This window comes from Hoplias malabaricus, chromosome 16 (genome assembly GCF_029633855.1).
Source record: "Hoplias malabaricus isolate fHopMal1 chromosome 16, fHopMal1.hap1, whole genome shotgun sequence".
In the NCBI taxonomy this organism is placed as follows: domain Eukaryota; kingdom Metazoa; phylum Chordata; class Actinopteri; order Characiformes; family Erythrinidae; genus Hoplias; species Hoplias malabaricus.
This window is the reverse complement of record NC_089815.1, coordinates 27,096,029-27,117,321: the sequence shown is the minus strand read 5'-3', so window position 1 is coordinate 27,117,321 and position 21,293 is coordinate 27,096,029. Positions and strand designations below refer to the sequence as shown.

The 21,293-nt window shown below is 45.3% G+C and overlaps 1 protein-coding gene across 1 annotated transcript in view; it reads right to left on the bottom strand.

The window, feature by feature from the left end:
• Window positions 1-21,293, bottom strand: part of pcdh17 (protocadherin 17) — a 65,994-nt gene that overhangs the window by 10,117 nt on the left and 34,584 nt on the right. The window lies entirely within an intron of this gene.

Below are 21,293 nucleotides of genomic sequence, written 5' to 3'. Positions count from 1 at the left end.
CACACACACACACACACACACACACACACACACACACACCCCTGGAGCAGCTGGCAGCTATCCCAGGGAGCAGTTAGGTGTTAGGTGCCTTGCTCAAGGGCAACCCTGCTGTGGATATTGAGGGAGGAGACAGTGCTGTTCTTTCACTCCACCCCCTGCCCCCAAATATCCAACCAGTGACCCTTCAGTCCCAAGCCCACTTCCTTTAACCATTACACTGCCACATAGTTAAAACGTGTCAGCTGAAGTAGTATAGTGATATATTTTAAAGAAACCAAGAACTTCCCTAAACACTAATCAGCCCCATGTGCTCTGTGTGTGTGTGTGTGTGCATGTATATGTGCAAGTGTTACCATTAATAATAATACACCCTCGCAGCAACTGTTCTGGCAAGATCAGCCGAATCAAATGAAGTGTGCAAATAAAGTGACACTCAAGAACCAGTGCTGCAAAAGTACAACATATCATTAATCTGGACTGAGAGAATGAATGGGACTCCTCTCGCTGCCATTCTCGGGACTGATTGCTCATTCAGCGAGGGCATATTAAGGCATAAATAATCCATGCCCGACACATCTCTGTGCAGCTAGTCGGGAGGAACCGAACCTGCTATAGATTATTCATGCCTGGGTGGAGCAGGTGACCTTGAGTCTCTGGCTGAGGGTAGCCATGACTAACAATATGACATGTGACACTGATGGAGGCCATTCATTCGCTGCCAGATACAAAACAGGAAGCCGGGTGTGATGTAATTCATCCACACACACACACACACTCACGCAGAGTTATTGGCTTTTTTTGGCCGCACTTAATTAAAGCTGTAAAGCTGCTATTCCCGTGCTTTCCTGACTATCCACACACAGATCTATATATCGACTGGATGAAGAGCCTTCATTTCGGTGACACTATATATGACCAGTGGGATCAACATGCATTATCTCCCTCAGCTGCAGGGCAGGAATTTCCTATCAACTCTGCAATTACTACCATCCAGAAAAAGCGGTTTGCTGTCAAAGCGTACAATGGGCTCTTATTGGAGATCCCACTCCTATATTGGAGCATATAAGAGCATGCTAGGATTCACCTCTGGCCACTTGTCAAGCTAATGACGTGTGTATGGCCAATCTCATCTCGCTCTGTACTCTACTTTTCCTGCAGGCAACGGACCGATGATGTGTAAAGGCCATGAGTTGATATAACTTGCAATTACTGTAATGTCATAGCATGATAATGTTAATAGTGTAATGTTAGTTGTAATAATGCGAGTTGTTAACAGAAAGCCCTACACCCAATCGCAATGCTGTGCGTCTGCCTTCAGCAATGTGCACTTAATATAAATATGCATAAACAAAGAAGTAACAGAGCACCTTGCCAACAGCACTGTGAACACAATCCCAAATCGCATCCTCTGAGCTCTGAGTTTTTGTTTTTACTCTGGAAAACTTGTCATCCTCCAGAGAGAAAGGGAACGTGAGACTGGGGGAGAATCCAGGACAGTTAATAGTAAACAAGAAGGCGCTAGTGCCCCCACCTCATGCTGTAAAACATTAGAGGAGGCTTTCCAGAGCCAGGTTTTCCCCCTGTAACACACACACACTTTCTCTCTCTTCTCTCTCTCTGTAACTATACCCCCTTCTCTCCCACTCTCGTACACGAGGAAGTAGGGAGCTGCTTTATTTGATTTTTCCAGTGTGGACAGTGGGAGGAGAGGGAGAGAGAGAAAAAGGGAGGAAGAGCAGAGGAGTAGAGGCTCTGGTGTATACCTAATGCTCAGACTGGGTGCATTAAGGGATCTTGCCAAATCTTTTATTAGCATCTCATTTTTCAGCCCCACCGTGCATTTTCTCTCTCTCTCTCTCTCTCTCTCTCTCTCTCTCTCTTCCTCTCTCTCTTCTCTCTCTCTCTTCCTCTCTCTCTCTCTCTCTCTCTCTCTCTCAGCTGATCCCACAGCAGTGCTACCGGCTTCCTGCCCTGTCTAGTCCAAAAGCTCCCCCGGCCACCGGCAATTTCCTTTCAATTTCTCTTTCTCTCTGGCATCTGGACCCACAGACAAAATGGACGGATGACGTGTAGTTCCTTGTCTGTACTGCGGTTACAAACAAATAATAAAAAAATATATTCAAAATAGTAACACGGCCGATACATTTCTTTAAGAAAAACATTCACACAATGAAAAGTGCAGGTGCAAGTCACCATTTTAAATCCTGGGTTTGAGTTTTTGATATTTTGATGGGACAGGGATGTGTGTGTGTGTGTGTGTGTATGCCTTTCTTAATAAACCTTACTTTGGTTCCAAAAGTTCCTCTCATCTGAAGAGTGATGAGGATCAAGCGCACGACTGTAAACGTGTTAACCTCAGCAAACTGCTCACAACAGGAGATTTCTCCACAGCACTTCAGCTAGTACAGACAGCTTAATTCCACCATCCTATTCCTAGATGGCTATCCGAAATCTCTCCCGAAACACTCCCTCTCCAACATCTTAGCGAGATATGCTGCAGTGTGCACTTTTCTCTTTCGACAAAATATTTCAAATGTGTCAGAATATGATCGGCACTTCTCAGGAATGTAAAATGCTGCAAAAGCCGTCTTCAGAGCGTCCGTTCCCGGCTCACTCTGTTAGACTGCAAACTTGACAAAGATCTGAGGCTTTCACTGGAGTTATACAAGCTCGCCTGCGAAGGGAAAGATGGGGTAAAGCCAGGCAGTGCACAGCTTTCTGAATACACTGCATCAGCCACAACAAAGAAACACGGGTAATGTGCAGAATATATACACACTGAAGAGTTTTCCCAGAAGAAGGACAGCTTGATTTCCCTAAATGTCACCCGCATGCCAGGAGTGTTACCCTTGTGCCCTGTGCACTCACCCCAGCACTCGCGCGCTTTATTACCACACACAAAGATTTATGACCCAGCATCGACTTGAGGGGAGAGAAGCCTGCAGAAAGCCGGGTGTTTACTGTGGAAAGGCAGCTTTGAGTGTAGGCAAAAGATGTACAGCATGTTTAAACATAACGCTTAGATACAATGCAAAAAGCTCAGGGCGATAGAGCCCTTCAAACCGCTGAGTATCACATTGCTGTGTTGGCTGGGTTAGGCGGTGTGAATTAGAGTCATTTTGCACTATCTATGACTTTATAAACGCGGCTTTGCAGTGGAAGAGCCTACGGTAGAAGTGTGGGGAATGCTGTGGCATGGCGGCGCTGCAGGTTGAAGACCGCTAGCTGGGTATCTGTGTTCTGTCTTGTAGTGAGGCACAGCATGACTACTGTAGCATCAGAGTGCTTGCACCTGTGTCCTGGCAGGCTGTGGCACAGTTGGAAGGAGGTGTTCCTCTCTACAGAGAGGAGGAAGATGAAAAGTTGGGAATTGATGGCAAAAAAAAGAGATATTCCCCTCTGAGGGTGCTACAGCAGGCAGTTGGTACAGGCCTCTAGGCCACGGAGACAGACTTGCAGTGCACCTGCTCACCTGAGGTATGGAGGACACTGAGTGTGTGTGTGTGTGTGTGTGTGTGTACTTGTTTTCACATAGAACCCAAGGAAAGCCCGTTTGGTGAGACATTTCTGATGACTTTATTTATAAGGGTTCCAAAGCCTAAGTTCCAATAAATATTAAAATATACAGAATACATATGACCCCTAAAAACTGGGCAAAGTCTGCATATGATTTGATTACAAACGGCTCACTCCATCTATTCTCTCAGAAGACTGTTATAACTGCCTTCATCGATCACTGGAACCAAATACTTCAGCAGCGATGCAAGGTTCCACTTCAAAGAAATCTAGTGTGCGCCCTCTTCAGAAACACGCATCCACATACATCAGTTGTCAGTTGGACCTTATGATGGAATAGGGCAGGAAAATGCCATGGAGACCTCACTTTTATCCCTGCAGGTGTGCTGAGTGAATACCGATACACACTGGGGTGGCCCATCGATGGGCAGCAAGCAGTGGCCTTGGAAAGGTAGAGCCGCCTTAACTTAGTCAAGGACAAACGCCTTTCGATCCGTCTCTTTCCTTTCATCCCACAGGCAGAGCTCTAATGCCTGGTTAAACTGTTCAAAGCCGAGACCTCGGGTTAGCCCGTCTCAAGAGGGGAGAGAGAGAGAGAGACAGCAGGACAGCACACCAAAACACAGGCACAAAAAAGGCCAAATCAATGGCCATTCACATGCAGGACCCTCCTTGAAGCTGGGAATGGAAGAATTAGACAAAAGTGAGGGGTGGCGGGGAGATGGAAGGTAGGAGGGGGTGCTTTGAGAGCGCTGCTATTCTCCGCTCTCAGTGGGAGCCAAAAGCAGGCTTAGGAGCTTGAGCCTTTACCTGCAGGGGGAGAGAACGCTGTGGCCTTTGGAAGACGGCGTGCTAACCTTCAACACACAGGCATTAAAGAGGAGGTGGAGGCGGAGGTTTGAGGGTACTTTCATGGATCGCTGACTGGGTTGCGGTTCAGCACTGAAGTCTGTGCGTGAGGGGGTGTGTGTGTGCACAGTGCATATATTCAAATGTGGTTAAGAGAGCTGGAGCACTGCTGGAGTATTACAGGAAGTGTGCATGAATCATAACTGCTGTAATAAAATATTGGACTTTGTAACTTTATAAGGCAACATACTTAACTTACCCCACTGTCATGGGGTCCCTTGGCTTTGGCTCTGGGCTTCGGACGCAGAATCAGGATAAAAGCTAATATTGTTCGAAGGACAGACGATAAATTGATGTCTGTACGCTTTCTATTGCTTTTGATCTTTTGCTATTTGATACCCTGCACTGTGATAATTATGGGAGCGCACAATGACGGCCAGCTCAAAGCAGGAAAATAGCATAATGACGGGAAAAAAGCAGCTGAAAAGTCCAAATAAAACAGTTCCTGCTAGAATGTTGTCAGCTGTAGAATTGGCTGAGGCCTATAAACCCAATCCAATCAGAGGAACACAGTACTTCCACTTCAGCTTCGGCCACGGAGGCCTAATTTACAGACTCGAATTTATGGACCACATCATCTGTCTGCGAGTTCAAGAGAGGTTCAGGCTGCTGGAATGTTTACAAGAGGGAAGAAAGCTTCCACTCGATTCTGCTGTGTCTGAAGACACTGGACTGAAATGCTGGGCTAGCGGGGTGTGATGGCCAAGCTGTCGGTAGGAGGAAGAATACCTGATGAAGGGCGGGCAGTGTGTGTGAAAGCACACCAACAAACATGCTTTTAGTGGCCTCTATCTGTTAACATGAAGGAGGAGGAGAGAGGAAAACAGCAAGACAGAAATTCTGCAGGAGACAACAGCCAGAAGGATGCTCTGGCCAGACACACACATACAAACACACACACACACACACACACACACACAAACATGCTCTGTGCCATGTCTTTCATGTGAGAGATAAATATTCAAGAGGCAGTGGTGGCTGGGGAGAAGCACAGGTGCTTTTCACCTGCGTAGATGTGTGTGTGTGTGTGTGTGTGTGTGTGTGTGTGTGTATGTGTGTCTGTGTGTGTGCTCAGAGGACTTCAGCTTAATACAAACAAGGCCAAGAGAAAAGGAAAAACAGCAGCGAATTGAAAAGTAATCCTCCATTTCATTTAAGCCTTTGTAATTAGGACATAGGGGATCAGAGACACACTGGGTGTTGTGTTGGGGATTTCTGTTAGGTGTGTCTCTGTGTGTGTGTGTGTGTCCTGTTGATTTTCTGCGCCTGAATGTGTGTTGCCTGCAGGAACTTTCTTGGAAAGGCTCAGAAATGCGAACAGGGAGGTAGGGGATCCTACGGGGCTCTTTCAAACAAATTCCACTTGGTAATAAAATGAAGAGGACGTTAGTTTAAATCTAAACCTTATTTTCATCAAGATTATAACTAAGCTGCACTAAAAGAGACCGCACGTCTCATCAGCTCACACTAACCCAAGTGATTGTCTCTCAGAATCGGTTTCCAGCGTATAAATGTCACTCTGCGTCTTCCTTCTTCCTCTGTTTTCCCACAATTGGATTTAATACTTTTCTGCGTGTCATCACTTTGTCACCGCGATCGCTCCCCGGAGTCCGGTGCAGAGGAAGAGGATTATACGTCTGTCAATTATCCTGCAGTCACCAGGACGCGCCGAGATCTCGGCCAAACATCGCGCTGGCTGCTTTGGGTCCCCCATGAACAGAGGTGCGCCTTGGTGGGGTAGTGTTAGGGGGATTCGATTTCCTTGTTTCGCTTTCATTTCTTGAGTTTAGATTTACAGCAGGAAGCCAGTCCTGGTCCAGGACATCTACTATTCCACAGAGTTCAGTTCAGAGCCAGCGCACTGGGCTGTAATATCAAGATGCCCCTGAAAGCCGCGTTCATCCGAAATAAAGTGGTAGTTCTCCAGAACCAGGGCCAGTTCTAAACAGGTTTACACAAAGCTGGCAATGAGTGAAGCCACTGATATGAAGCACATAGGCACTAAGCTGCCCTCACCCCACCGCAAAGCAACATTAAACGATGCACTCGTGTACCTCGCCGACTCACGCTACTCACGTCGAAAACACACAGAACGGGCGATGTTCAGAGCACCTCATCATCACACACCCAGCAACACAGACATTTCCTCATTAGGAGGAAATACCGGGGAGCCAAGATGTGACCTTGTAATGATTTAATGAAAATCCATTAGAAGGAAAGAGAGATATGTAGAGAGAATGCTGGAGATAGAGGAGTAGGAGAGAAAAAGGATAAACCGTTCTCTCTAATCTGAGGGAAAAAGGACTAATAGATAAAAACCTTCATTCTACAGGAAGTATGAATTTCAATCAAGCATTTGATGAATGTAATCACGGCGGTAATTGATCTATTGAAGCCGACCCTTTTCCGTTTGATGATTGTGGGTCATTTAGGGAGAGCTGCTCAGACTCCTGAGTGGATATCAGTAGGCCAGAAGCAGAACTGTGCCAACATTACTGAACACTAATCTACTCTCTCTTTCGCACAGCCTGACACACAGACTCCTCTTTTATCCCTGCTCGTCTCGCACCATCCTTCATCTTTTTTCTCTCTCTCTCTCTCTCTCTCTCTCTCTCTCTCTCTCTCTCTCTCTCTCTCTCTCTCTCTCTCTCTCTCTCTCTCTCTCTCTCTCTCTCTCTCTCTCTCTCTCTCTCTCTCTCTTTCTGGCGCATATTGGACCACTTCTACTCGTGTGCTGAGAGATGACCACTCGCAGGGAGAAAGAGACAGCTGGACGTGACACACGAAATAAACTAGAGCTAAATAAATATACATCAGTGGCTCAAATCAGAGAAAATACTGTCATCAGGGATAATTCTCTAACCGTCATGTTGCCCTAGCAACAGCTGCTAGACCCTTAACCCATGGCACAAGCTGACAATCCGGTGGGGGTGGGCTACTGAGCTGCAAGGACCACTACAAAACCCACACACACGGGTCACTGAAGCAGCTTGTTAAGAGATAAGAGATCTAACACAAAGACAACACGTCAAGACAATGAGCAACGAATGGCTGACATTAGCCGGGCTCATGGCTTCCTCCTCGACTTCCACACAGCGGAAGGAAATAATGACACGGATCCGAAGTACTGTACTTATCTATTCTCTAAAGCCACATAAAGCAAACAAGTTTACAAGACCCAACAAATAAAACTAATCATGTATCGACTGCAACATGAGCCCGGCGGCTAAACTAATCTACGCTCCCAGACGTATATGGCTTGAGACGGGGGTCTCGCTTCGAGGTATTGGTTTCCAGAGGCTCGGTCCTAACCCAGTTAAAAAGCTAACTGACACACTCCTGCCATGATCCAGTCCACTCTCATCTTCCATCTCCTCCACCCATATCCTGCCCGGGCTAGCTAGTGCGCTAGCAGCTTTCCGTTTCAACTCATCGAGTTAGCATTGACGTTTCCTTCTCCGCTGAGCATAGTGCTGCTCGCTGTCTAGACCCCCACAGCAATGTAGCCTCCATATAAATATATATTTTGCTCTTCCTTTCATAAATATGATCAAATTAGAACGAGATGTTTGACTGCAATGCAATAAGAGACTATTAGACTCTGTGTTGTCGAGGGATAATCGTTTGGAGTTCTTTTCTTTAATATTAAATTTCAGCTGCTTTATTTTATTTTTCCATAACAGAGCATGGCCTTCGATGAAGACTGGTATCTCCTCAAAGAGGCTCAAAAAAGGTGGCGTAGCAAAAAACACACGGCTCGAGAACTATCCCCAAAACGTGAGCTCACACAGATGCCAGGGGAAGAGGGGGGAAAAAAATCATTGTAGCGCTTTAAGATTAGGGTCAAAGATTACTAGGCTTACACAGGATAAGGACAGGATTATATGAGCTCAGCAATGTTCAAACACAGATATGCAAGTTGATAGAAAATACCTGGCTTGTAAACACTCATGTCTACATGTCTCACACCCGGAACAACATAGATCCGTACCCAAAAAACAACCAGCGCCTCTCTGTAACTGGTAACTGGGTAAAAACAGGGCCATGTGGTGGTCTGGTTTTCCTCAAAAGCACAAGCTGTGGCCATTCCCCTAAAGCCACTGGCTCTGGGTTAAGCACTGTCCAGGCGGCTGATAACATAGCCATACCCTCTAAGGACTCACACTGCACCCAGTTCATGTACCTTCTTAACTTCCAGGTGGTAATTTTGAAGCATTTCTACTGGTCCATTCCACACAGTGCGAAAGACAGCTGCTGTGTTCAAACGATGTAGTAAACTACAAATCCACAAAAATGGAGACGCATGTTTTTGATTGGACAGAGACGATATAGAAGTGTGTATATACAAAAGAATACTCTCGCTCTTTGGTCACATCCTGTGCAAGACTCTGCCTTGGTTGTTTTTATGGGGTGAAAGTAAGCCTCGAGTGAAATCAGGGTGAAGGCTCCCCACCCCTGCCCTCTTCGTTCCAGGTGCCTGCCCTCTAGGGCCCAACGGCAGTAGAGAGAATGGAGTGTCTGTACGAATCATGCTAACAATAACTGGTCCGTGGACAATAACAGAATATTCAGAAAACACTTGTCTTGTCGATGTAACAGCTGCAAGCTCGTGTTGCTTTCCCTAACACGAAGAGGTGAAGCGTTTCCACTGGGGTGGACGTTAACGGAGGCTTGGAGGCAAATGGGCAGTCATCCGTGTGGTGATCTGACTAAAAATGATTTTCAGCAAACAGGTCCCTGATTGGTTACCAGTAGAACAGCGGCTCAGATTAAACATGGGCTTGTTTATCGATGTGGACACAGTCTACATAATTTGCTTTGTGCTAAATACAAATCCATCACTTTCAAAATGAGCACTAGAAAACCACACTGCACAAAGTGTCCACTCGCAGGAAATAATTGGAAAGCAGAGCAGAAGGGACATCAGTTCTACCTGTTTGAAAATCACTCACTGTGTTGCCTAGCTACAGCGACGGCGTGTTGTTTTCTCTCTCTCTCTCTCACTCTCTCTCTCTCGACCACCCTGATCTGAAGGGGCATTATCACAAGCTTCTGACTAGATTATGTAGGGGGGGTCACTTCCTGATCCTGTCCAGTCGCCAATGGTGAGGGAAATGTAGAAGATCAGGAGGGTGCTCTGATCTGCAGATTTGCACTTTTTAATCAAGGCGGATTTCGAGCACCTTCGGCACAGATGGCCGACCGGATTCTTCCAGACTACAGGCATGAGCCGGATACTGCCGATCTAGAGCTAGGAAATCACTCTAACCCTAGCCCCGCTACCCACTTGCTCCTTCAAAAATTATAAAAAAAGAAAAACAACAACATCAAAACAACTTGAAAAACAAAAGCCCAGTAATGCTATTACACACATAGACAGACACACATGCGGAGACACACACAAGCACTCACACAGCACAGAGTAATTGAGCACCAGGGGGTGTAAATTTCAGAGATGGAGAATCTCCATAATTGATCCTCCGTGCAGGACTCTGATGCTAAATTGCTCTCTCTCTCTCTCTCTTTCTCTCTCTCTCGCTCTCTGATCAGTGTTAATTGCTGGAGGTATTTACTGCTGAAGACTGAGCTCACTCGGGACTGCTCAGCACCTTCCCAGCCTGATCCCCTAATCACACTCCCTGGTCCACGGGGCTGAGGAAGGAAAGAATGTGTGCTGCAGGAGGTGAGCACGTTTCCACATCCACTGAAAGATTATGATGTGCCTGTACAGACGATACCCATTCCTGCAGTCGTCTCTGTGGTCTGTTCCCCCTCGTCGTCGTCGTCGTCTTTTTTTTCTCCTGTCTTCCGCCAGGCTACCCTGACATTTGTTCTCTGTCCCTCCAACATGATTGTGGATGGATAAGGCGGGGCTATGTACTCAGACAATAGCTTCCCAATTAAAGTAGCTTTTCCTCAGCTATTCCTCAAGGTACTGCCATGTGACAGTTTAATTAAATAGAGCTCTTATCTTAATTCGGCAGTAGGAGAAAAAAAAAAACGTGGCAAGCCGGGGTTATCTGAGAAAAACACTCCCAAACACACAGACGCAAGCACTCGTGCACACGTACGTACCTATAGACTCCATACTACTTTTGGTATCAGGATGGACCTCGCGGAGAGTGCTCTTATTTATTTGAGATAACCCAAGTCAACCCAGCAGTTCTCGAGAGATGGACACGATCAACTCTGTTTTAAAGCAGAGTCTAAAGTAATTATAAATACATTTCTGAACGGTCAAGAAGGCACCAAACGACACATTGTACCTACTGTACATTCTGTGACATCACACACATATTTACAGCGTTGTCCAATGATGAGGACCCCAACACAACTGAACATTTCTCAGTGCTGCGGTGAGAATGATGTAGTGGGGCTGTGTGTGTTGGTACAAGTGGATTACAGGGAGTAGTGGGCAGTGTCCAATGACCACTGGAGGACTAGAGGACGACCAACACAAACTGTGCAGCACCAGCTGAGCTACCGTCTCTGACTTGCCAAAGATTTGCCAAATGAACCTGAAAGACTTCACTATTTGTGCCTTCATCCTTAAATATAAACAATATTTATATTCAGTGTATAATTTGAAGGCGTTTGAGATCCAAGCCAATACATAGAGGAAGCAGGCCATGGCTGAGAGATCATCTCAAACCATCTTTAAATACTCCAAACCCCACCGATCTCCTGTCTATATGCGAGAGAGTGTGTGTCCGTCCCCCTGCCTGGCGCTCCACACTGCGCCGTTCTGTCGACAGCTTTCCTTTTGATTATTATTTGAACTGTAGGTGGCTTATAGCCCACAGGAAGCAGGGGAAGTGCGCTACTTAAAGCCTGCCTCCTATGGAGAGAGAACCTGCTGTCCCATCCTTCCTTCTCCTCATTTATCTCTCCCTCGCCTCCTCCATCCCTCCCTCTGAGGTTCTCTAGCGCTCCGTGAAGTACTGTCCCCTCTTGTGTCCGTCCTGCTGGTCTTTCATCTCTCCAGTTCTTCCCTCTTTGTCCCTCCCAGCATTTCCTCCGGCACTTCCAGCCACCTCCTATTCTCGCTCTCGATGGGTCTCTTTTCCATCTGTCTCAGAAGTGGTTTTATTTCTGCGCACTGCTGAGTGCTTACATTCAACACATGTAGTAAACTCACCAGACTGGAGAAGTAGATACATATTCAAAATAAAATAACAGCGTAATAGATGAGGGGAACGTAGATAAATCATTACCAAGGAGAGATTGATATGGATATGAATTAGTGCTGGGTGCAAACCAATATCACAATTAATTGAACATTTTACCCCAACTATTATTAATAAAATAATATTTTGTTGATGTTTGTTGCCTCATAGTTCACTGACGTAAATACGCTCCAGTGTTAAAGGTGGGGTATGTGTTTCTTACGTCGCTGGGAGGTCCCTCTCTGTGTTTGAGAAGTGCTTTGTTCATATTTGGTGTGCGATTGTCTTCAGTGTGAAGCAAGCCATGGGATTAACTTTGAGTATTTATGTTCGGTGTTGTCTTCATTAAAGTGAAAACACGTCCGAACCACAGACGCAGTGTTTTTCTTTGGTTCGAGCTGCTCGAGTTGCTCGGTCCGCCTCCATGTTTAGGTTCTCTTCCATGTGGCAGATTGGATGAAACAGAGTCACTTAAATACAGCGCGGTGGTGTGGTTTTAAAGGGACAGGACATGAACACACAGTGGGGACATAACTGAATTAACAAAAAGAATAAAATAAAAAAAATAACTGTGTAATCGATGCATCAATTCCGATTAATTGCCCAGCCGTAATATCAATACACAAGGGTTGGACAATGACAGTGAAACACCTGGTTTTAGACCACAGTAATTTATTAGTGTGGTGTAGGGCCTCCTTTTGCGGCCAATACAGCGTCAGTTCGTCTTGGGAATGACATACACAAGTCCTGCACAGTGGTCAGAGGGATTTGAAGCCATTCTTCTTGCAGGATAGTGGCCAGGTCTCTACGTGATGCTGGTGGAGGAAAACGTTTCCTGACTCGCTCCTCCAAAACACCCCAAAGTGTCTCAATAATATTTAGATCTGGTGACTGTGCAGGCCATGGGAGATGTTCAACTTCACTTTCATGTTCATCAAACCAGTCTTTCACCAGTCTTGCTGTGTGTATTGGTGCATTGTCGTCCTGATACACGGCACCGCCTTCAGGACACAATGTTTGAACCATTGGATGCACATGGTCTTACTGGTGCAATGTGTAATTAATGAAGATTGTCCACCAGGCTGCTCCAATTTAGCCATGACACCTCCCACACTACAATGACAGGTGTTTCAGTTTCATTGTCTAACCCCTGTATATTACGTATAATAACCTCTTATCCTCCAGTCTCATTCCTCCATATTTACATATGGCTAACGTTGATCACTGACTTTTAACACGTACTAAATGTCGCACTAATGAGTTTTAAAATATTGCTCAGGCCTGCTCTGTATATACCACCATTGTTCAAAACAGCCATTTCTTTCCCCTTCTCCTCCAATGAATCTGTTCTGTTGCTCGACAATTAGGCCACAACAAGTGGAAACAAGAGGAAAAATCGGCAAGTTGCTTTTTGGAAATACGTGCCCTAGGCGTGAATATGAAACTGGAGTAAAGTGAGGAAAACGCTTCACGCGGAGAGAAATGTTTGTATAGCTTAATGTGCTATGAAATCTGACACGTACAAACAGCTTGGATCTGTTTGGTTGCGCTCTTGATAAACACTCTGTAGGATGATCAAAAATGTCTTCCGCTAATGCACTGTAATTGTGCGCAATATCATGAGACCAGTGGGTAGAGTCCATGATTTGGTGCAATGAGATAAAAAGGGGGTTCGGAGCAGCTCTCAAAAAGCTGCTGAGAAAAGAGGAGGCAGCAGACTTGAAGGAAAGGTGATGCAATTAAGAGAACAAACATGAGAGAGAAACGCACTGCTGCAAGAACAGCAAGTCATCATTGTGTATGAGCAGGAGGGAGGAAAAAGGAGATTCAAGTGAAGTCCTGCGGTTTAAACTAATGCTAAACCATTAGATGTCTAGTCATTATTTCTGTTGGTTGCAGTATTCAGCTTTTCTTATGTTACACAGCTGATTCATATACTGTATCGTCAGCTGTACGTCTGACTTTTTCTGGCTTACACCAATAACTCTCCATCAGATTCAAACCTTACTTTGCCTTCTGCTCATTAACACCAATGTGAAGCCACACATAACCTGGTCTTGTGAGTGAACAATAGAGTTAGTGCCACAGATAATGCTGACTTCTAAGAGCTAAAAAGACTTGCGTTATGTGAGTGAATAAAAACTATACACTATATATGCTATACTTTTTGATCACTCTGAGAAGTGGACACTTCTAATCAAATATAGGTGAGAAACAAGATCAACAACACACAGATGAAATAGACCTCAAATTGAATTTCACCCTGTGGAGTTCAATAAAGGGTGAAAAATGAAACACTAGCTTACGTCTCCTACGGCAGTCCTTTCTAAGGATGTCACAGCTAAACTATCATACGCACACACACACACACTGTAATGAAGACAGAGGACAGATGGGAAGGTGTGGCAGAGAGCCAAGAAGAGAGGACGCATCATCATAATCTCCTTCTGGGGCTTCATCGTCATGGCGATGCTGGACAACATGTTTTCCCCACTGTGTCTGGGGATGGGAGACAGACTCTCCACACACACACACACACAGACACACAGACACACACCTTCAGAATCAGAGCAGTATGCCAACATGTAGAGGGGGGCATTCTGGAATCCTGAAAGCTTAGAATCTCTCTTTACCTCTGCTCTCTACCACAATCTGCAACACACATATGCAGCCATCAGCAGCTTGACTGCACTGGCATCTGCTCAACCAGAGCCATCACAGACCCACTGCTAACGCTGATGCTATTGCTGGAATTTCTTTTTATGCATCTGTTACCAGCAGCATATCACCCTTTAATGCTGTTGCCAAAACCCACAAAGACACAGGGAGAACACACCACACTCCTCACAGACAGTCACCCAGAGGAAACCAACGAAGACACAGGGAGAACACACCACACTCCTCACAGACAGTCACCCAGAGGAAACCAACGAAGACACAGGGAGAACACACCACACTCCTCACAGACAGTCACCCGGAGAAAACCAATGTGGACACAGGGAGAACACACCACACTCCTCACAGACAGTCACCCGGAGGAAACCCACACAGACACAGGGAGAACAGTCCTCACAGACAGTCACCCAGAGGAAACCAACGAAGACACAGGGAGAACACACCACACTCCTCACAGACAGTCACCCAGAGGAAACCAACGAAGACACAGGGAGAACACACCACACTCCTCACAGACAGTCACCCGGAGGAAACCCACGCAGACACAGGGAGAACACACCACACTCCTCACAGACAGTCACCCGGAGGAAACCCACGCAGACACAGGGAGAACACACCACACTCCTCACAGACAGTCACCCGGAGGAAACCCACGCAGACACAGGGAGAACACACCATACTCCTCGCAGGCAGTCAACAGGCACGGGATTCGAACCTACAACCTTGAAGTCCCTGGAGCTCTGCGACAGCGACACCTACCTGCTGCACCACTGTGCTGCCCAGTAACAGTACATACGATTTGGTATTTTTGCTCCTTTGCTCCCCCTACAGGTGCGGAGTGTCATTCTCAACACTGTCTGAAATCACTGGGAAGTTGAAAAGTGGTGAACTAGCTGCCTAAATCAACCACAAAGGCTCTGTTCTCCTTACTACCGTTCACTGGGGCATCAAAAGGAGTTTAAAGGCACTTTTAAGGTAGCAAAAAATTGCTTGGTGTTCCATTTATGATGCTAGTTCTTAATCATTTTGTTGCATTCATTTTGAAATGTAAAAACAAAGCCTATATCCGTGAAGCAAACGACATTTCGAGTAGCTGAACCAATATATAGGTGTAACACTCCACCAAAATCTCAGTCACCTTCTAATGTTACACAGATGAAACAAATCAATAATGACCTCTTAGTCATCCGGCCTCTGCATGGAATGTGCACACACACTCCCTCAGATACTAATGCATCCCACTACAAAGACTGCATTCCTTAATATAGTGCTAAAAACACAGAAGAATACGGACCCAACTGCTGTGGGGCAGCTTTTAATAAGTTGACATTGTCATAGCTAAAAAAATGTTTGATCATACAGAGACTGATTATTTCAATTACACCCCGTAGATTCCGGGTGCTTGTGAATGAATTGTACACAGCCAGGTTTCTAGTAAAGCTGTGGTAGGAGGCTCAAATCGCTGCTTTCCCACTCTCAATCTGACATGGACATGCGGCAGCATATAGATTGGTGACTCTTCAGCACAAGAGCAGAGGAACGAGGTCCTTGTGCCTTGTGGTGAGCATGCAACTGCATTTAAAGTGAGCTGCTTAGGCAGAAGGGTTGTGTCATGGGCCAAAGAGGGATGACATACAATCCAAAATCAGTGCATGAGCTCTGTGGAGGACAGAAGGGAAAATCAAGCTAATTTTGTATACATTTTTGTAGGAATGATAGGCTTTTAATTCAGAAAACCAAGAGCCCAAATAACGGTGGCTGATTATTGTTTGATAAGCCCAATCATTTTCCCTTTCCAGAGGATGTGTTTGCATAAGGGGGAAGAATGAGCGTCCTCCAGCCCAGCACTGTCCATGCCAACGTGGCGCAGCGAGCCAAACCAGACTCAGCCAGAGCTGTGGAAAACACACACCAAAAAAACAAAAATGTACCTGAAGTGCTTCAAATCCCACAATATTAAAGGAAACCAAACAAAGTAGGGGACTGGGTTGTTTAATAGTCAAGTGCTGTTTTCATCCTAATCATGTTGTTTGTTTTACAAACTGCATGGCAACCCAAGTTTAGCTAGTGTAACCCTCCAGCCCCCTCCCATCAGCTGTTATTTTCTTTTGTCTGCGGAGAAACCCTGACTCTGTTCATCTCATCAGTAGCCTTAATAGCTCGCTAATTAAGCAGAGCGTAATTATACACCCAACAATGCCTTAAAAGAAAAGGTTAAAACTGAAATGTGGGCTGCTATCGCCTGGGGGAGATGCACGGCATTAATTAATCCAGCATATGTGTGCTTATCACACTTATGAAGATATTCATCAGTTTAAACTGACATGAACCCGAAGAGAGCGAGAGGGAGTGAAGGAGTGGGAGAAAAGGAGGGAGGGAGGGAGAACGACAGAAAGAAAGAGACAGGGAAGCAGAGTGAGGATGGTCCCACAACAAATTTACTCTGCCAAGGCTTTTAAACGAGAATAATCATTACAGTACATGCAAAACCAGGCGTTATTATAAAAGACGGGTCTGTGTACAGAGAACATACGGTCCTCTCGATGCGTCTGATTCACACGCAGAAGGACTGCACTATTAACCAACGCCTGTCTTAAAAGTCTTTGTAAAAAGCTGCTGAGGGGTCGTTTTCATGAAGCAACTTTTGGCAGCAAACTCTCGAGACGAAACCAAACCGTTCTCCAAAATGCACTATGAACTGGACTGGCATTTTTAAGCAAAAAACATTTTTTCCAACCTTTAAGTCAAACTGGCTGATTCGTGTGATAAGGTCAATGCTGAAGATCATAAAGAACAACCACGCTCAAAGGGCTAGAGACAATCAAAGCGTTCTCTCCGCTTGAGCCAATTACGGTGCTGAACGTCTGTTACCTGCTGGGAATGCGTTTGCTGTGTGAAGTATGAATTAGCTTCCTCTCTGATTAATACCTCTTAATTTCTCTCTTACTGCAGTGAGGGAAAGAAGGGCTCAAATAGCATTTCGAACATGCCAAGCAACCAAGGACGGGAGGAGGACTGAAGGGCAGCAGCCAATGAGAGCAATGGAAAAATCAGCCCTCCGATTGGCCTGTCTTAGCTCAATCGCGACAGGAGCTGAGGTGCTAATGGAGACACGTGAGGAATAAGCCATTACTTACACAAACAGACTGTAATTAGTCACCACGCTGACAAGGGCAGTGGGCTAATGTCACAGATTTACGGCGAGCTCCCTGGGAAAACAGACGACACAGTCACGTTATTACCCCCAAATACCGCACAGACGGATCCAGGGGGTTAGCGCTAACAAGGGCGGCGATCTCTTGCCGGAGAGCTATAGAATAAGAGCGTGTGAGTGTTTGCACAAGCGTGTGTGTGTGTGACATTGGAGTGATCATCTCCTTGCTACAGCCGGGATGAAACGAAACAATTCATTCAAACAACAGAATGAAAGTTTGCGCATTAAAAAAGAATAAAAACTAATCCCTCAAATCCTCCATAACGAAGGGGAGGAAAGCTTAAGATGGCGATATTACCCTTAAAAAGATTTCCAGGCTTTCTGAGGGATTGCAGTGGCTTAGCGGTCCAAAACACTTTCCCCATGCAGGCTCGCGACTGTGAGCGAGAGACAAGGTGGAGGGAGGGAGGCAGAAGACGTCAACAAAAACAAGGATGCTGAAATCGTTTTCGACTTTGACTGATAAGACTCTCAGCTCTCCAGACTGTCCTGGCTTCTAATTTCCGTCTCCCAATGTCTCTCTGACGTTCACATGAATCAGCAGCTCTTTGTTTCGAGTAAAGCACTGCTCATGGAAAACGAGAAGGTGAAGAATCGGAATTAACTTTAGTCTTTGAAAAAGAAGTCTCTTTTGAGCAGCGCAACAACTGAACCAGCTGCGTGTCTCACGCAGAGCCAGCGTTACCACAACTGCTTCAAACTCCGGCGCTCAGAAGGGAAGTTATAAGTTAATTTGATTATTAAGATAAAACGATTTTAATAAAAAAAATAATACATTAAACAAAAAAAAAAAAGAGTTGCTGAGATGAAGACATCTCCCACAACGTGGCTTCCGTTCAAAAAGTTCAATTAATCACAGTCCCAGACAGATGTGAGACACAAGTAAGTAACACCAATCCCCCATATGCTACCTGTTTAGGCCCTGTGTGTGCAAATACTGTAATTAAAATGTTCCCGTGGAGGGCAGGCATGCCAGCTGTTCTGTCATTAAAACGGTAGCAACACTAAGGTAAGGTTTATTCACAACAAAATAAACAAATCATGAAAACTAAGCTGAACAAATACAGGAGACTTAAAAGCCAAACAACACGGAACACAAAGGCATGACAGCGATTTGCATAACATCTGTCGAAAGGGGCAAGTTTATCAAAACATCAAAGAGAGACGGTAAAGGCGGCTTCGTCGACTCATCCCGGCTAAATGGAAAGGCTCTTGAAACATTTCCAAAGCATATTGGTAGGGCACGGTGTCATCCATCAGCTTCGAGCAACATCAAGTACGATAAAGCTTCAGATCCTTCTCATCTTCATGTGGGCGTCTTATTGGGTTTTCGTGCCATAACAGATCTCTTGTTTTAGTTCGCTGCTGAAAGATGCTCTCGTAGCCCAGCTATCGTTGTTTAAAACTGGGGAGTAAGCACCGGAGCTCTGATGATTGCAGAGCTAGCCATTTGTAATCGTTACAGGGAAAAAGCTTCCTCCCCGTGGGACTCGGACGGTCAGACTAACAGGCCATCACCGGCTATATATCTGAAGGGCCAACTCTGGCCTTTGCTTGGTGTGTCTGAAAGTTCCTGCCACCAGCGGCTCGTGCTGCCAAACCCTTCTCCAGCCTCGGCCCGCGGACTTGGCCTCCCGGTTCAAAATGTCAGGTGATCATTACTCGACTAAATTCAGTCCTAAGGAGCCTATTTGTCAACAGATTTTGTTTCAGAAAAACTGCTGAATGGTCCTGATGAATCACTGTAGCCCCACCAAGAGCAAGGTAAAAAAAAGGCAAGAAAATAAATAGCAGAGATTTGTTGATCCTTCAATTTATCCATGGAGCATTTCTAGTTATTTCACTGGACGGCAAATCAATGCAGTGTTATTGCAATGTATTTGTTATTGTCAGACTTGCTACAGAACAAATTTTAGAGACTACAGCCAAATTACACTCCAAGTGACAGCTACGCCTCGCAATAAAGAAGAAGAAGAAGTTGCTTGATATAAATAATACACTGATGCTTGAAAAATGGAAGATTTATGTGATATTAATTCACATGTGAGCTGCTGTATCGAGGGATGATGACGGCGATTACTCTTGCTGGCAGTAGGCAACCCAAAGCATTGATGAAAGGGCTACGAGACGGTTCCAGTAAACTCAGTCGGCTCTGGCTTGTGTATTTGCTCGATATTGGCTTTAGCGAGATAAAGGCGTAAGGCGTGTGGACTTAGCTGTACACTCAGCACCTTAAAACAAATGCTAACTTATCAGCTTCACTTCACGAAAATGCTTAAGAGCACTCTTTCAACTTTAAGTGCCTCTGACAGGCTGCTAAAAGTAGAAATCAAGTGCTGCACGAGGTGAGAAAAAGTCTTAGGTTAATAATAATTAGGAAAGAATTGTGTGGAGAAAAAAATGAATGGGTCCAGATTTAGTTCGTTAATGACACAGGTCTGTGGTGGGAAAAAAAAAACGGCACTTTAATGCTCCATTGCTTGATATCTGGTTAGCCAGATCTTGAAATACTTTAGCTCCACATCTCAAAAGATTTCATTCCCACTACTAATGCTTTCCCATGGACCCCATTACTGTCATGGAAAATCACAGCCACTTACACTAAAGCACTACCTCCACTTCTTAGTGCATTTGCATACTGCTCCACTTATGACGGTTAAGAGAGGGGAGGAGGGGAAAGAAGAAGAAGAAGAAGAGATGCATAACTTACTTAGGAACAAGCAGGATTACATGTTTTGGAATAAAAATACTAAAAACACTTCTAAGAGGAGAGTCAAAAGTGATAATTTATTCCGTCACTTAGCACAAGAGGATGAGCTCTTCGGAAGAAGCAGAGAGGCTTTTCAAAACAAATTAGCCGCTGCATGCATGCCGCCTTCCCAACGTGGGCTGTGTTATAGCCGCTTAAAATATGAATGATGGGAAATGACCTTTATGAAAAAAGGGGGGGTGGGGGTAAAGGAAAAGACCAAAAGGGAATAAAAAAAGAACAAACATTCCAGTCAATATGGATTTAACTGAACCCCGGGCGTAGAGGAGAAAGCCATTTCCTCAGTAACATGCTCGCAGAAAGGGCATCGGTACAGAAACTGCTAATTAATTGTCCGGCTTCCTTGAAGTGGACATGCTTCAGGAGTCTGGGAGGGAGGTATGAGAAGGTTTTTACCCTGCCACTGTGATCTCAATGCACTGTGACTGCCCCAATGCCTCCTGGGTAACACTCTTAATTGGATAGCTAACACATACCTGCACAGAAGAGTGAACTAGCTGCACTAACTCTTGTTTGGGGATGTAAAGTAGTGGCTGAGTGTGAATAAAGGTGTAAAATTCACATTCTTAAAATAGCCATGTCTACTGGCAGCATCCCGAGGCAAAACTGTTCTCTTTGAAGAAGACTTTAAGTGTTTAAACACCTGCGTTAATTAACCCCGGTTAAACAGTGAATGTGGTCTGATTCGTTTTACACTATATTACATTATGGGAATGGTTTTCATGTTTCACATCCGCCCATTATTCATACACCCATATACTGCCTTCTGAAGAGAGACATAATGGCAAGTGTCATGTAGAGCTGGACGATACAGCCAACATTTATATCACAATATATTTCTTAATTTCGGTCAATATTATTCATTCATTATCTGTAACCCTTATCCAGTTCAGGGTCGCGGTGGGTCCAGAGCCTACCTGGAATCATTGGGCACAAGGCGGGAATAAACCCTTGAGGGGGCGCCAGTCCCCCACAGAGCAACACACACACACACACACATTCACTCACACCTATTGACACTTTTGAGTCACCAATCCACCTA